Here is a 16099-nt window from a genome sequence, read left to right on the forward strand (position 1 = left end):
AGAATTTCTTCCTGGTATCTAATCTAAATGTATCTTCTTTCAGTTTAAAGCCATTTTCTCTTGTCCTCTGACTCCACACCCTTGTCAAAAATCCCTCTCCAGCTCTCTTGTAGTCCCTTTAGGCACTGGAAGGTGCCCCTCCAGGAGACTGGAAGGTCTTCCTGGAGCTTTCTCTTCTTCTCCAGGCTGAACAACCCTAACTCTCTCAGCCTGTCTCCACAGCAGAGGTGCTCCAGCCTCCTGCTAATTCTTGCAGCACTAGTCAGATCCATGTCTTCTCTGTGCTTAGAGCCCAGAGCTGGATTCAATACTCCAGGTGGGGTTCCACAAGAGGGGCAGAATCCCTTCCCTTGCCTTGCTGCCTGCGCTTCTTTGGATGCAGCCCAGGACATGGTTGGGCTGAGAGAGCACATTGCCGGGTCATGTCCAGACTCTCATCCACCAGCACTCGAAAGTCTGTTTCTCAGGGCTGCAATCCATTCATTCTCCAGTCTGTATTGATACCAGGAGTTGCCCCAATTCACATGAAGCATCTTGCACTTGGCCTTGTTGAACCTCATGAAGTTCCCACAGGCCCACTTCTCGAGCTTGTCCAGGTCCCTCTGGATGGCATCCCATCCTCCAGGCTCATCAGCTGCACCACACATCTGCGTGTCATCTGCGAACTTGCTGAGGGTGCACTCATCCCTCCAGCAAAGTCAGCAGAAGGAAATGCGTGCCTGCATTTTGCCTGCTTGTCTCCAAAACCAAGTGTCTTAACTCAGATACATCTTTATCAACTACCTACTGGTTTGGTTTTGTCATCGGGTAGAAGCCTCAGCACTGGTTCATTCTGACAGCTCTGATGTGAAGGAGTAACCCACACCAGAGAGGCAGAACAGGCAGCCACATCTTAAACTGCCACAGCAATACTCACCAGAGCGCAGAGTGTACCCAGCAGTGCCTGAAGCAAAGAAGAAAAGTAGAATTGCAAAAAAGCATGAAAGTGCCCAAGGAAATAATCACAAGAAAAATTGCTGCAGGAATTTTGTCACAGTGCAACAAACTATTTAGAAATTACCACACCAAAAAGAAGAAACATAAGGGTTAGAACACACTGCAGGGAAAAGGGACATCCAGTTGTGCTCCAAGCTAACATGACTACTTAACTGCAGTGCTGTGGTTATTTATTTACTTGTTTCCTGATGTGAGTGTGAGTGCTGTGATGTGTGTTCAGGTCAGTGCTGTCCCTTGTGAGGCAGGTGTGCCTGGGGCAATGCTTCCAGACCACAACCCCTAGTGGATGCAGACAAAGGAGTGCCTACTCTAAGGATCACGGGTAGAATTAAGAGCAACACGGGAGCTGAACTGCTTGCCAAGAAAAATTCAGAAAGGAAGAAACTTTGCCAACCAGAAATAAATCACTTGGGCTGGTGATTTTGAAGGACAATGCTTGTGAACCTACACACCTAAACTCCAACAGAATGCTCAAAAATTAATATTTTGTTCCTTAGTATTCCTGCCAGAGAACACCACTGGAATAAACAAATTCAGTAAGTGATAGTCACAGAAAGATTATATCTGTGGGATGGTGCTCACATTTTCTTGTTCAAATGGATCAAAGAAATTTCTCTCTAGGAGCTGTAGCATCTCCAGCTCCACTGAATGCCCTTGGGAAGGGCATAATGGTGTATCTGGAGCAATGGGGGCACACAGTCCACCAGGTATCATCTGCTATTCATCAGGCTGGAACTCCCTCAAGCACAGGGCTGTTTTCTCCCATGCTTTCCTTTGGCAAGAAGAACTACACAAAATCCATAAGCACAGCACTGCAGCCTCCGTAATAAAATTTAAGCTAAGGATGGTGCCATCATGCTCAGCCACAAAGAAGCAATTTCCAGCAAAGTATGCTGGAAATGCTGCTTGTTTTATTAATCATCCTAATTTTTTCATTGTGTTGTCTTTCTTCATGAACAGAAAAATACAGGAAACAGCTACCTGCTCCTAGCCTGTGTACAACCTGCATAGTCACCAGGGATGCCACAATCCTTGGCTGATGCCTTTCAGTTTTAAAAACTAAGCAGACAAAACATGCACCCAGCCTAGGCCATACAGTCATTAAAATCCCATTAAATGCCCATACGTGAAAATCATACCTGGACCACATGTCTTATACAGACCGAGATCAAGGCTTCCATCTGATGTTTTTATCAGTACCCACAGTGGCAAGGCCATGACTTCTAGGCACCACCATAACACTAATTATGAGTAATAATTTCTAACCTAAATGATCCGGTAATAGTTTGCCAAGCCTGAACTCACAGCTCCAGCATGACACACACACACGCACACACACACATCCAAACCACCCACTGGTACTGCAAAAAGCAGGAGTTACTGTGCTTATTTATTTATTTCCACTGGGAGTAGCACATCCTATTGTAGAAATGGAGGAAAACCATCCAGCATTGCAGATACATGACTAATCTCTGTAACAAACAGGCACTGAAAGTATACCCAGGAAAACAACCTAACAAGACAAGTGGGCCAGATCCTCCACTGCTCAGTATCCTTGACAGTCATTTATGTTATGCCAGGGAGTAGGATAACGAGTTCATCACCTCTGTTTTGTTCTGCACCATGTACATGTTCTGCACATATACAAATTAGAGCTATTTAAAAAAATTATCTTCAGCTTATATGTTACTATATTCAAACCACTAGTAAGTCCACTTAAGCTTTTGTTAGCATAAGTAGGAATTGCATGTGGTTCCTTCCTACTACAGGAGCTAAATTTCCTTCAGCAGATGGTCCTCAGGCTTAATAAGTAAATGTAGAACAGAAGATAATGTGTTGAAACATGAAAAAGAAGTAAGCAGGCTGCTATTATTAAACAAATTCTAATTAGAGATTGCCAGTGCCTGTCTCTTTTCCTGGTTTTCCTCCCCAAAGCCTGGAAGATAATGGGATGTCTGAGAAGATCACAAAAACAGCAGGTTACAAGGCTCACTTAGTAAGGGAAAATAAATTGAAATGCATTACCTTAAGTGCTTTTAAAAAATAAATCAGCTCAGCAAGCAACCCAAATCCTCGAAACCTATATAGGAAATTCTCTACTTCCAAAGAGTTCCCCCTCTTCAACCTTCTAGGCCTGTTTTGGGGATTTTTTTAACAGCACAATTATTTGAAGGTATTCAGGATGAGCAGAAGTGCAGCTGAAATTATTGCTTTGCATAGTGTGAGGAATGAGAGATTTCCCCTTTAAGTCCACTCTGCAAACTACTTCCAAAACTAGTTAATTAAGTCTTGGTCTACTTCATAAAATACTAGGAAAATGATCTTTTTTAGGTTCACAGACAGTATACAGACCAGAATTTGCACTTACCAGCAGACCATGTCAAGCACACAGTCTCCTCACAGAAAATTTTGCATATCCAAATAACCCAAAAACCCCATGCACAGCCTACAGCACACAGTGACAACACCCTGACAGCTGCTAGTTGTCAACCCAGACAGAGCTTGGCAAAACCAGAGCAGAGTTCATCCCTTTTGCTGTTCACCTGCATGTTTTCCATGAATCTTTCCTTCATGACCTGTTAGTTTAACATAGACAACATGGCACAAAACAACGAGTTTAATGGGCTCAAGGATGCAATCATGCAAAATCCCAAATAAGTACGGGACTTTGACCTCACCTGTTTATGCCATCCTTCTCGTCCTAATCCTCACTTTCACCTGTTTAGCTCAGTTTTCTTTGTGGCAACACACCAACTACTTCACTGAAGTGCCGAGAGATCCTATTTTCCTTGTCAAAAATCAGTTATTTCACAAAATAAACTTACACCCTTGTTGTGACACTATCTATTTTGGTTAACTCCTTTTACTTCTCCTGATCTCCATTTGTTTCTAAATTCTCCAGACTTGTTGTAAAGCCTCTGCTTCCATCAAGGCCAGATTAGTTCCTGAGAGGTTTATGGGCTAAGCTGCAGTTTGCTGGTTGTTCTGCAGGATGGCCAACGAAGAAACAGCACACTTGAGACCTCTGCTCCACAAAGATTTGGGGTTTTTTTAAGTAATTTGCCTTTTTTCCTTGCAATGCAATTCCAAAGAAAGCATTATATAGCAATGAAGTCATAATGTCAAAGTGTTATTTACACTTTGATTGCAAGGGAACGGTTTTGTTAGCTATGCTCACTATTTTTGTTTGCTGTGGTGTCACCTTCTGTGGCAGAGAGGGGCGTCATTAGGAACATTTACACCAGCACTTCTCCCTTGTCTAACAAAGTGATCGTTTCAGCTGTGATCACTGGTACTTACTGCAGATCAAAAGAAAGCAGCTGATGAAACCGAAGTTTGTCTGAGCACGTGAGATGACTTTTCTTGTTATTCCAATTGGAATGGAAAGTTTTGATCCTGCAGTTGATCCACATGCCTGCAATCTGAGCCAAATTCTCCTGTCAGTCACAAGTTTGCCACACACATTAGACCAGAGTCCTACCAGGTGTAAGTCTACAGACTTCCATGCAATCAAATCACGACATATTTAGCCCACTGTTACCTATTTTTTTCTTTTCACTAAATCTTTTATCCAGGCTTCCAGGATGCTGCAGAAACAAAAGTGTATCACACAATCTCCCTGTATGAAACATACCAAGTAAGTTTAAAGAAGAAGGGTGAGATGCAGCTGCCAGAGAATGTACTGACTTCCAAGATGTGCACCAGGAGACCTGAAGAAGGCTGGAGCAGAACGATGGCTGGCATCCTCGGGGAGTGAGCTCTTCAGACAAGTTCCCTGACCTGAGAAAGCCCGATTCCCACAGCTCAGTCAGAAGGGACTGCTGGATGAAGAACAAGACAGACACACTGTCCCTGACCGCCTGCCTGCCTGCCTGAGGCAATGAGTGACACTCACTGAAGCATTTTCTGGGAAAACAATTCTACCTGGTTCATGTGTTACAAAACCAAGCAGCTTATTTAATACTGTAAGAAATGCATAGAAGCCAGAAACTTCCACAGTCACTACTGCATGCCCAAGTCACTTTGAGCTCTGTGGGAAGGAGAAGAAGAATGGATGTCTTCAAAACCACAAGCACTTTCAACAAAACAAAATTACAATCTCTATTGTTTGTTAACAGCACTCAGCCTGCAACATCCAGCTGGGGAGTTCTCACATCCAGCAGCGAGGCTTAAGGATTTTAAAAGGTTTTATATTACAAATTATTACTGACCATCTTTATCAGCACAGAATTTAGTTCTAAGGTGGTAACAAAGGACAGCAGAAATTGTGCAAAGAGAACGTCGCCAGTTCAAAAAGCATACAGTATAAGTAGACAAATCAGGGACTACACACTGCTATTCGTGTTCCCAGACAAAGCTCATATATCTCAGTTTTTCAAATGTAGTCCAAGTCAGTAGTAACTGAAAAATCTGGGCTTCTGACAGCTATTCCGTGTTGTGACTGCAAAGCCTTAGAATCCTTGCCTAGGGCTTCCAGGCTCTATCTCTATACAAACAATACACAATGTTAATTAAACGCACAAAAAGGAGGCTGAGCGAACATTAATGAAATTTGCAAATCTAAGCATTTGAAGGCTGCAAAATGCCAAAGTGAATGTCAGCTGCACCACCTTAATTATTGCCCTTTGTATATATTCCTTATGGTGGATTTTAATTACCTGCGTTGGTGCTGTTTTTCCACAGGTCCCTGCTTCCTCATTTGGTTCACAAAAAAGAACAACACTCACTCAAGAGGAGATTGATGTCATTTGCCTTTATGCACCAAGTTTATGCGATCTGAGTCTCAAGCAAGCTGAGTCTCCTTTTGAAATACAGAGTTTATGGCGACGAACTTACAAAAGTATAATTTAGATATCTCATGGATATGTCAGCAATCCACCTTTTAAAGCAACAGCAGCTCAATTCCTTTTTTAATTCCTAATTTCTTGCATGTTCCGAAGTCATATTCACTGTAAGCTGGCCAAATTGAAGACAGAAAATATTACTTTATTCTATATTCTATGATTTTCATCATGATAGATCCTCAGCATTTCTTTCTTATTTTTATAATATCCTGGAAGGTGGAGGAGTTAATCTCTCCAGTCCCATAGGGAACATCTCTTGCTCAGTCTCAGTTTCTCACTTCCCATACATCCTGTCATTTCTGTTTTGTTTGTCCAATGTATTTGTCCCCACGCACACCAAACTGTTTAGGTAAATCTTTGTCTACTCCCCCACAGCCAATTCAACACCTTCATAAGGCCAGTCCTAGTTTCCTGTTTATGTCCCCTCTCTCCCATCATCTTCTCATCCAGCCTCTGTCATTCTCCCACCCACTGTTTTATTTTACTGTTGAAGTTCAGCACATCTCCCAAGAACATGAAAAGTGAGATTCTTTTTTAAAGCCTCCTGACTTGGCCAAATTTAGGTCAATTTTCACAGGCACAAGAGGCACAGACCTGATACATATCCCATCCTCTTGCCAAACAAACAAACAAACAACAACAACAAAAAAACCCCAACAAACCAACAACAAAATCAAACAACAAAAAAAATCACACCACAAAAGCATCTGAGCTTCTAAGATATTTTAACACTGAAAAACAACTTACTCTTCTCTTTTCATACTGGGAAACGGCTGAACATCTCTGGCTGAAATTTCAGAGGGAAGTAGGGATGAGTCAGCCCAAAACAGATCCCTGATTGAAAAGCATCAGAGTTAATTAAAACTAAATAGGTAGTCTCAAACAGAGGCCCCATTACAAGTCATTAAAGGAAATTGATTATTTTTATTGCAAGTTATGCTTTTTTGTGGTCTCCATATGAGCTGTGATTCCCCTGGTAAGGTATCAGTCACATTTCTGAAGGAATTTGCAAAGTTATGGTCTACTGACCCTTAACATCAGTTCATTAGATTTATGTCAGATGGTAAACACTGAGGGAATTAGGTTTTCACACATTCTTATTAAATATTTCACCCGAAGGGATCCATGCAGCTAATTATTACGTTTTGAGTATGTTTTAAGTATGTTTTAAATGCATTGCATCCTTTAGCGTACAAAAGGCTACCTTTTTTATTTCTTTTTCTTCAAAATCCCTTTTCATTAGAACCAGTAGGATTCAATTTCCATGCAGTATTACCAAGTCTAGTTCCCTGGTTCATTATAAGTCTGTGTCTTGAAATCCTAAGCATTTATTATCCTTGTTATTGGTGGTTTACCAGTTGGAGATTATGGAACTGGTCTGGAGTGGGCACGCAAACACTGATGCAGAATCCTACATAACCAAGATTTCTTTTAAGCCTTAGCTCATTAGAAAAGACTCAGGCTCTGTCTTTTTAAGGTATATTTATTTCTGAAGCAAACATTTGTCTTTCTCACTTTCCTGACCTCCAGTTTTGGTTTGGCTCTTACATGCAAGTCAGTTTTCCCCTGTCCTATTTGAGTGCAATTTCCCTTTTCAGATATTGGGCTGAAGATTCTGCTGAGAGCAGACTGGGAGAGACATTGCATTACTGAAATCCTCTGTTTGATCCTCAGCTTAATTAAAACCCCTCTTCCTGTTTATATTTATTGTTTAGACAAACTATGTGGGGTCAGTGGTGCTCTGGCACAGCCTAATGAACCCTGATATAATTGGTAACTTGACTTTGGCTTTTCTTTAAGATTACCTCCCAGGTTTCTTGGAGGTTGTTGTATTTTAGCAAGGAAAAGTATTACTGACAGTAAATGAGCCCTCACATTTTTCAGCTGTCATTCTAGGAACGTAACTGATAACATGACTGCAACTGGAAAGGAATCCTCGAATCATGAAATTGTGTTCTTTGCTACTAGAAGCATGGGAATCAAAGCTGAAAATAAATGTGTTTGGTTTCTGGCTTAGCAATGTTCACCTACTTCACATTTCACACGTATACCTTTCCATTTGTTCTTGTGTCAGTATTGTCTTTTACACTGAACAGGTCATCTCTCTGTGGAGTTTTAGCTTCTTCCATGTACTCTGAAAGAGCAACAAGAGACATTTCAAGATTTCATTTGCCTTCATCTAGGCACATCTTACAGCTGGTCCACAGTACACTGGCAGCTGGCAACTGAATCCAGATGTTTTACCTCTACTCTTTCTGCAAATCTCCTCTGTTCTATCAAATTTTTTCCTTAGTCCCCAGTACATGACTATGTGACTTCTCTTAATCCAGTCCTTAAGGTTATGCAGTGATTCCTATATGATGTTCCACTTCTTCTTTGTTTTGATTTTGTCTTCCAATTTTATGTCATTGCTAAATTTAATTAGCAATTTTTCTCTTGCCTGATAATTAGCCCTAAAAATATTGTTCATTTATTGCTTTCATAGGTTTTTGTTTGTATTCTATTGCTGTTCTTTTGACATGCCTATAAACACATTTCTTTTTATTAGGTCTAAGTGGTTATCTAAGCGGTTAGCACAGTTGCTACTTTTTCTATCAACTCCAAAAGTGTCATTTTTCATGGTTACTTGGTCCCTAGGTGGACTCGGAAACTGTGATGGCACTTTACTCCAATTCCTCAATAATATGGTAACAAAAATGAAACCATTTCATTTGTTAAGTTCAGAAATATTACCCACTGAGAAGAAAGGCATCCGTTCATGTTTCTCAGGACTATTTTTCCCACAGAACTCTGAAAACTCATTTCAGTCACATACTAAATTGTTTTCTGAAATCCTGTGGGCTAGAAATCAAAGAAGGTGGGAGAAAATGGGTGTTTATAACAAAAGCTTCAATTCTGGGAAACCAGTGGCATTATAGAAAATTAGCAGTTGTCTGTGGTTATGCACTGGCTGAATCTGACCCTAAATAATCTTTTTTCAAAGATGACATGGAAGTTCAGGCTTGAGAGACTTCAATGTGGCACCCTTCAACAGGTTAAAACTCATAGAAAGCTAGAAACAGAATAACTGCGAAACAGCAGGCTTGACACGGTACTTGTTTCTAAGATCTGGTGACTCAATATTATCCTTCAAGTTACCTCTTATTATCTGTCTTGAAGTATGATGCCTAGCATCTTACTGAGGACAAAGAGTCTCTTGATACTCAGTGCCCTCATCTCACCCTCATGAAAACTTTCAAAGCTCCAGGTGATTCAGCTTGAGCCCAGCATGTCCACAGCAAAAAGCAAACCCATTGCTCACTTTTTAGGCCCAGAACACCCAAGTAGGAGCAGCTGAAGAAAAAGAAAGCCCAACAAAATCACAGCCAGTCCCCTGAGCACAGACTGTGTGCTCTACACACAGGAACTCTGTGACGCTTTCAGGTGTCACAGTTCTTGGGTTTACCAATAACTTGAAGTAGCTGAGGGAGTATCTGTTGAGGGTGCCGATACTTTGATTTTGTGATCAAGGTTAAAACCTGGGAGTCAAGAAGCTCCACATAATCCACAGCCCTCCTGACATCTCAGACAAGGCATTGAACAATCTGTTAATTTACTGCCCTGTAAAATGAGCAATGTTTTACTGCATCTTGTAATAGTGCTGTGAAACATACTTTTTAATGCTCATGTAATATTCCAATATCACTGTTATTTCTAATTAATTGTATTACATGAGGTTTAGAGATCCCATCTGAGATTGTGACTGCATGCCACTTGGCAATGATGATCCATACACCCAAATGTTGACACTGCCAGTTGACAAGTAGAAGGCTGCAGACAGGCGGAGCTGGAATCAAAACAAGTCCACAACACATGGTTATGCAATAAGGATTAGACTGCACCTCTCTTGACTAGCATGCATGCTTTGCTACCAGATTACCTCATCTCTAACAAATGAATTATGATTTCTTTATGGAAGGAATCAACCACTCAACGCTGCTTCTTACGCTGCAAAAAAATACATGTATTGAAATATAAAATATAAGCAAACAAAATAATCCCCCATAGAAAAAGTACTGCATCTGCTTGAGTGAAAGAAACCCAGTTGTGTTAATAAAGATTTAATCTTATTAAACTTTCAAAGCAATTACGTGAATGCAACAATAAACAGGCATGAGATGTCTCCCAGTACTAGAGCAACAACTTCACTAACACAAACTTCTGCCACAGCGAGTCACTCAAAATGATCTTCCTGTCTGACACTGAAGTTCTCCTTTGCTTCAGCTTCATGGCATCGGGAACAGACAACGAACAAACGCACCTTATCAACAGGGATGCCAGCAAAGACAGGCTTACAAAATGCTCTCTTCGAAGGAAACCACAATGGACACAGGCATGGTACAGCTCAAGTGAAGGTGCAACATAAAAACAGGCATAAATCAGAGTCATGCTCTTTTTCCACAGGTCCACAATCTTTCCTTTCGCACCAGAGGCAAACAACATCAGAGCCAACTAAAAGTTGTGATCATTCCCTTTATATCTGGTTCTCCACTCACCTTTGGTCAAGCTTGCTGCTGCAGCTGTCTGATTCAAAGCCTTCTAAGATGGGCTGCCTCCTTCTCTCAAAATCTTTCATCACCTGTTCATAAAGAAAAGCAGAGCTCCCTTTTGCTTTCGGAACTACTGCTATTGTACTTTGGAGGCTGTAAGCAACACATGAGTCATTATCAGTAACAACTGAGAGAGGGAGAACAAAAGAACTCACTTCTTTCCCACAAAGAAGTTTCTGGCACACTTGCTAAAGCACTTTTTTTGGTAAATGCTTTCATACATGTCAAGGGAATGTGATGTCTGATTACTGGTTCAGAAGGACACTTGGCAGGTGTGCACCAACATCATACAGAGAGATGATTTACACTTGAATACACAGTTTATCTACAATCAAACTCGAATTCAAGAACTGCTTTGCCTGGGCCAAAACCAAACTGCTTTGGTAACAAGTGCAAAAGGGAGCATTACTAGCACAAGCCCTCCTGCTCACACAGTACAGTGACTGCCACTCACAACCCAGATATGTGAAGGAGAAAGACAAAACTGAGTGTGAACCAGGTTGAAAAGCTTTTACAGAGTATAAAGACAGCGTGCTAAAAAAGACTGCTGGATTCCAAGGCTCTAACACAGCCTTGCAAAACACAAAGTCATCCTAAACATATTTTAGTGATACATGAGACAATACTGCCCCTAAAAACTGTATTTGTACAAAAATATTCATTGGAGCTACTCTAAATCACAGTGGTAATTTATTTGTTGTGTTTGTTCCATGGTACTTCATAGAGAGAAAGCTAATTATCAGTGAGGGCAACCAGAATTCAGTAACGTATCTTTCTTTACAAGTTCAGCAGAATATTGTGTTTTGTACTTACACATTTCTTTTTCCTGGAAACAATCACAGGTAAAAAGAAAACAAAGCAATGATAATTATTGTTGATCTATGGCACTATGCATAATAAACAGAAGCAGAGAATTCAGTTGGTTGTTTTGGAGATTGTTATCTTAAATATACTTGAAAATGAGTCATTTCAGCTCAGGGCCTTCTACTGGTTTTTCAGCATTTACAATACTTAGAATATGGTTCTATGTTACCTCATATAATCAAGGAAAATATGTTCACAAGCAACTTAAAAATTCTTTTGCAAGTTGGGTGTAGCAGAGATATTGAGACAATAAGCATTCGCTTCATGGACTCCCTGTTCAATACAGGACCACATTTTAATGCAAGCAGTTTGATTCTGGAACAAGCTTCAAACAGATGGAAAGCAACATGATGGGAACAAAAGATGAAGGACTGAACACTGTGCAATTTTTGTTAGCGAGTGTCACTTTACTGTCATGAATGGGGTTATGGCAGCTAACAGCAACACTTAAGAAAGGCAAAGCTAAGGATTATTTTGTATTACATAATCCAGAAGAGGGGGGGGGAAAAAAGATAAATGGCCTTGAAAAACAAGAGCCCCTAAAAAATGTGAAGCTTCTTCTCTGCCTTTAGCTTTTTAAGCTTTCATCCTTTTTGATTAGGGTGGATTTAGTGGGCCCTTGTAAGCCTCATTAAGTGCAACAAAGTAAAGTTCAAGGTCCTGCATGAGTCAGGGCATTTCCAATACATTTCCAAGTACAAATAAAGGCTGGGGTATGAAGGGATCGAGAGCTACCCTGAGGGGCAGGAGTTGGAGGTATTGGTTGACAAGAAGCTCAACATGACCCATCAATGTGCACTCACAGCCCAGAAAGCCAATTATGTCCTGGGCTGCATCCAAAGCAGCACAACCAGCAGGGCAAGGGAGGGGATTTTCCTCCTCTACTCTGCTCTGGTGAGACCACCCCTGCAGTGCTGCATCCAGCTCTGGGGCCTCAACATAAGAAGGACATGGACCTACAGGAGCGAGTCCAGAGGAGGCCATGAAGATGATCAAAGGGCTGGAGCACCTCTGCTATGAAGACAGGCAGATCCTTCTGGTTTTAAATCAAAACCAACAGATTCACTTTAATTCTGGATCTTGGTCTACAGGGAAAAAGAGAAATACTTTAGTGCTCATAAACAAAGCACGCATCAGTTAATCCAAGGGTCTTTTGCCAACAGGACCTGCCTTCCATTCATCATTAACTTAAAATTAATCTAGTTTTGCTCCAGTCTTATGAAAACTTTTGTTTAGAATCCTAATTCTACCCCCACTGCTGCAATAATAACAGGTAGGTTTCCACAACAAAATATCTGGTAGAAACAACATTGAAAGCTGTGTCTATTATTAGGGAATAGTGATTTTATCTATTAATTTGTATATGTCTTGTTACCTCAGAGATTATGAACATCAGGTGGTTTGGAGATTTCCTTCGTCCATGATTCACCTCATAAAATAACATTGCTTGTTACATTTCTAGAAAAAAAAAAGTCCTTCCCATCAAAGCCAACAGCATGATCAGAAAACAAAAATCAGTGGTCAAACTAAGTGCTAGAGGTGCAAGGTGGCAAGTCATGACTGAAGAGCAAATAAAGCTTCTGGCTCTTTTGTATGAGGCAGTCATCTTTGGAGGCAGAATAGGGGAACAGATGGAAGCAACCTCCCTTCAGTTCCTGGTGTCTAAACCAAACAGGGTTTGGAAAAACAGATTTTCAGTCCAGTGGCTGGGCCCAGTCACTGTGATTACACTCACATTAGTAAATTAAACAAGTCTGGGACCAGTCTCTGCCCCTGAGGCCAGCTGGCACAGGACATCCAATGTCCAGTCTATGAAAGCCTCAAAAAGTCCATGAAAGCACAGTCTGCCTATTTGTAACAGCAGGATGTATCCCCTAACTCACCCCCTGGAATATTTTGGGGTACTGCTCATTGGCCCAGGCTAAAACCATGTAAGGATTATGAGAATCAGTAGAAACAGCTGAGTTCCGGTGCTCAGGGATATCCCTGATGCTGTTTACTTTGACGGTGTGGGCAAAGCTTTAAAGAGTCTGTACACTTGGCACACTCTGATCCCTGCCAACGCCCTCACCAGGTCCTTGAGGCAAGAGCCCTCGCAGGCAGTGGCATTTCTTGTCCTGAAACCAAAGGCTCGCGGGTGTATTGTCTAAGAGCTCAGACTCCTGTGCACTGAGCCATTCCCGGATGGTATGATCCCTGGCTCTTCCCTACTGCCCGTGCACCGGGATCTCTCTCCGCACAGCAGAACAGCAGAGCTTCCGGCTGCCCTCTGGTGCAAATCCTGGCACCGGCATCCAAGTGCTGTGAAACGCAGCCAGAAAGGGGAAATGTCCCAAAGCTCTGCAGCCGCTTGCTAAGAAAAGCTGTGCCCGAGCTTGCCAGGGCCTGCTCAACAGCGATCTTCTGTTTGCAGGCACTATGACTACTTTTACTTGCTGTATTTCCAATGCAGCTTTAAACGTCAGTGGAAATCTACTAATTTTGGGGGAAACCAACTGAACCCAAACAGAGAAAACGGGGCACACAGATTCCCTGGTATATTGTTACCTGAACTACAGATTCAGCTCCTCTGCCCTTATTCATTAACATTAATATGGATAGAAGCATTCACCAGCATTTTCCAGCATGACAATGGCCAATTTCAATCCTGCAAAACCCATCCAAGAATTCCAGGCATATTGATACCGTCCACATGACTCAGCCTGCCATAGAAAAAGGAAGTAGATGAGGGAATTTTAGGAAGGAAAGGGGCTGAAACCATACACACAGCTAAGAACAGTTAACTGCATGCAGAAAAAGCAGGAAATACAAGGGCTTGGAAGAAAAGAAGAGAAAGTAGGAATACACACAAATAGGAAGGAAAATACAAGGAGTGATTTGCATGGAAGGGGAGATGGGAGAAAAGGATGTGGAGAGACTTTGAAATGAGGAGAAAAGAAAATGGGACAAATCAGACAAAAGGGAAATTATTTATGTCCTGGTATAGAGCAGGTAGGAGCATGAGGGAATCTTGTTCAGGGAGGAGAGAGCATACACAAGAACAACCCGGAATGAGACAGAGACAGCAATGCCACCAAGAAGAAGAAACTGATGAGCCTAACTAATTCAGTACCTAAAAAACTATATGTTCTAAAATTAATTTTAAGAGACGTTGAACACTCGTTTTTATAAATTACAAAATTAAGGGCTTGAACTTGTACATAGAAGATCTATTATTCTCACCTCCCCGTGGCAAAACACAAAATAAAGTTCCTATAGGAGCACGCCAAAAGCAATTGTTTGGAATGACACTACCCTCTGGTGGTCAAATAATACAATTATATGTACACCAGGAAGTAAAATATTCACAACTGATCGTACAGATACTTTGAAGATGCAATCAATTCCAATCCACACTCCAGTAATCCACCTCGAGACCGTGCTGTTAAATCAAACATCTACCTTATTAGTCTGTTTTAAAATGACAAATTCATGACTGGGCATACGCACAAGTAACTGTCCAAGGCTCTGAAAGAGACCAGGGTTTTTTTCCTTCCACATTACAGCTACAGAACACCATTGCTGGCAAAAGCAGTTGCTTCAATGCATTGTTTTCACGGAGGTGCTCTGAGACTTAGGTAATGACTTAACACAGTCGCGTCTCCTGCCTTGCCTCACTCACGTTTTTTGACATCTAATCTTGCACAAACAGCAAAAGCCAAATATTAACTGCTCTGTCATTTTCTCCTTTCCTCTCTTTATATCATCACTGTACAACTGCTGTTTTCCCCCCTCTCCTGTTAAAAACAACCCTATTTCTCAGAGCCAAATGTGCCTTCCAAATACTCTTTTATCCCCAGATTTCTTAAGCCCAGGTGTCTCAATGGTCCTACATTTCTGGAAATGAGTAAGAGCTTGTCACTCCCTTCTAGGGCAACAATTCCGTATGTTTCAACTTTGATCTTTATGGTAGGCTGACCTTCAATTAAAAGTTTGCTGTTGTTGCTTGGAAGCAACATATCTGTGTATTGCCTCCTTGCAAGAAACACACTGGGCGGACCTTGATCGGGCAAAAGCCATTCCTGCGAGGTCTGATAAACCGACATTGATGCCACCTTGTGGCAAAACTACTGGATACCGGAATTCCGGAAAAACATTCAGCATTTGCCCCTCCTTGCAGGTGCATTGAATTGCAGCACAGCGGTTACTGCTGTTTGCAGCACTTCAGTTTTAGAGTTCATAAAATCAGGATTTGGACACTCCTAAAAACACATTGCCAGTCAGTGACAGAGAGGAGGAAAAGTAGGAAAAAGCACCACAGAACACATTTATTTTTGTTTTATTGGGGTGCAAACTAAATCAGTACACCCAATGACACATAGCACAACCGTTCATGTGCTCAGAGCTTGGGCATTTTTCTCTTTTTCCCACCAGAAAAACACTCTGGCGAGAGGTACAACCCATTCCAAACACTGCAAAATACCACTGCAGGGACAGACTGAAGGAAAACTCAGCCCCAGCATAACAGGACAGGAAGCATTTCCCAATTACCTCACGCTGGGCTCACCCTTCTCAGTTACCAGACCAAAGAATTACCCTAAAGGAGCCCATGCCTATTTTCCCAGGACAGTCCTGATGCCATTTGGGCCCTGCTATGAATGCCAACGTTACCACATTCAGCAGAATGAGGATGATGCCTATTTTTAGCATTGCTTCCACTGGAGAAGCCCAAGAATCACCACCTGCTTCCTCCGGGCGCTCTGTCAAACACCCTTCTCCCAGCAAGTGAGTGGGAGGAGGAGGCTGAATCAATCTGCGCATTGCGTT

General features: G+C 41.7%; 1 long non-coding RNA gene across 3 annotated transcripts in view; it reads right to left on the bottom strand.

The window, feature by feature from the left end:
- Positions 1-16099, bottom strand: part of LOC116439459 — a 17913-nt gene continuing 1814 nt past the window's right edge. The window contains exons 2-6 of one of the 3 annotated variants that reach the window (XR_004238165.1): positions 14642-14714; positions 12254-12378; positions 10376-10458; positions 7892-7974; positions 1-6674 (exon numbers count right to left, since the gene is read on the bottom strand). This is a non-coding gene — a long non-coding RNA (uncharacterized LOC116439459). Of the gene's footprint in view, positions 6675-7542; positions 7975-8774; positions 10459-12253; positions 12379-14641; positions 14715-16099 lie in introns of those variants that run through there. The other 2 variants (XR_004238166.1, XR_004238164.1) reach the window with 2 other exon arrangements.

This window comes from Corvus moneduloides, chromosome 2 (assembly GCF_009650955.1).
Source record: "Corvus moneduloides isolate bCorMon1 chromosome 2, bCorMon1.pri, whole genome shotgun sequence".
NCBI lineage: Eukaryota > Metazoa > Chordata > Aves > Passeriformes > Corvidae > Corvus > Corvus moneduloides.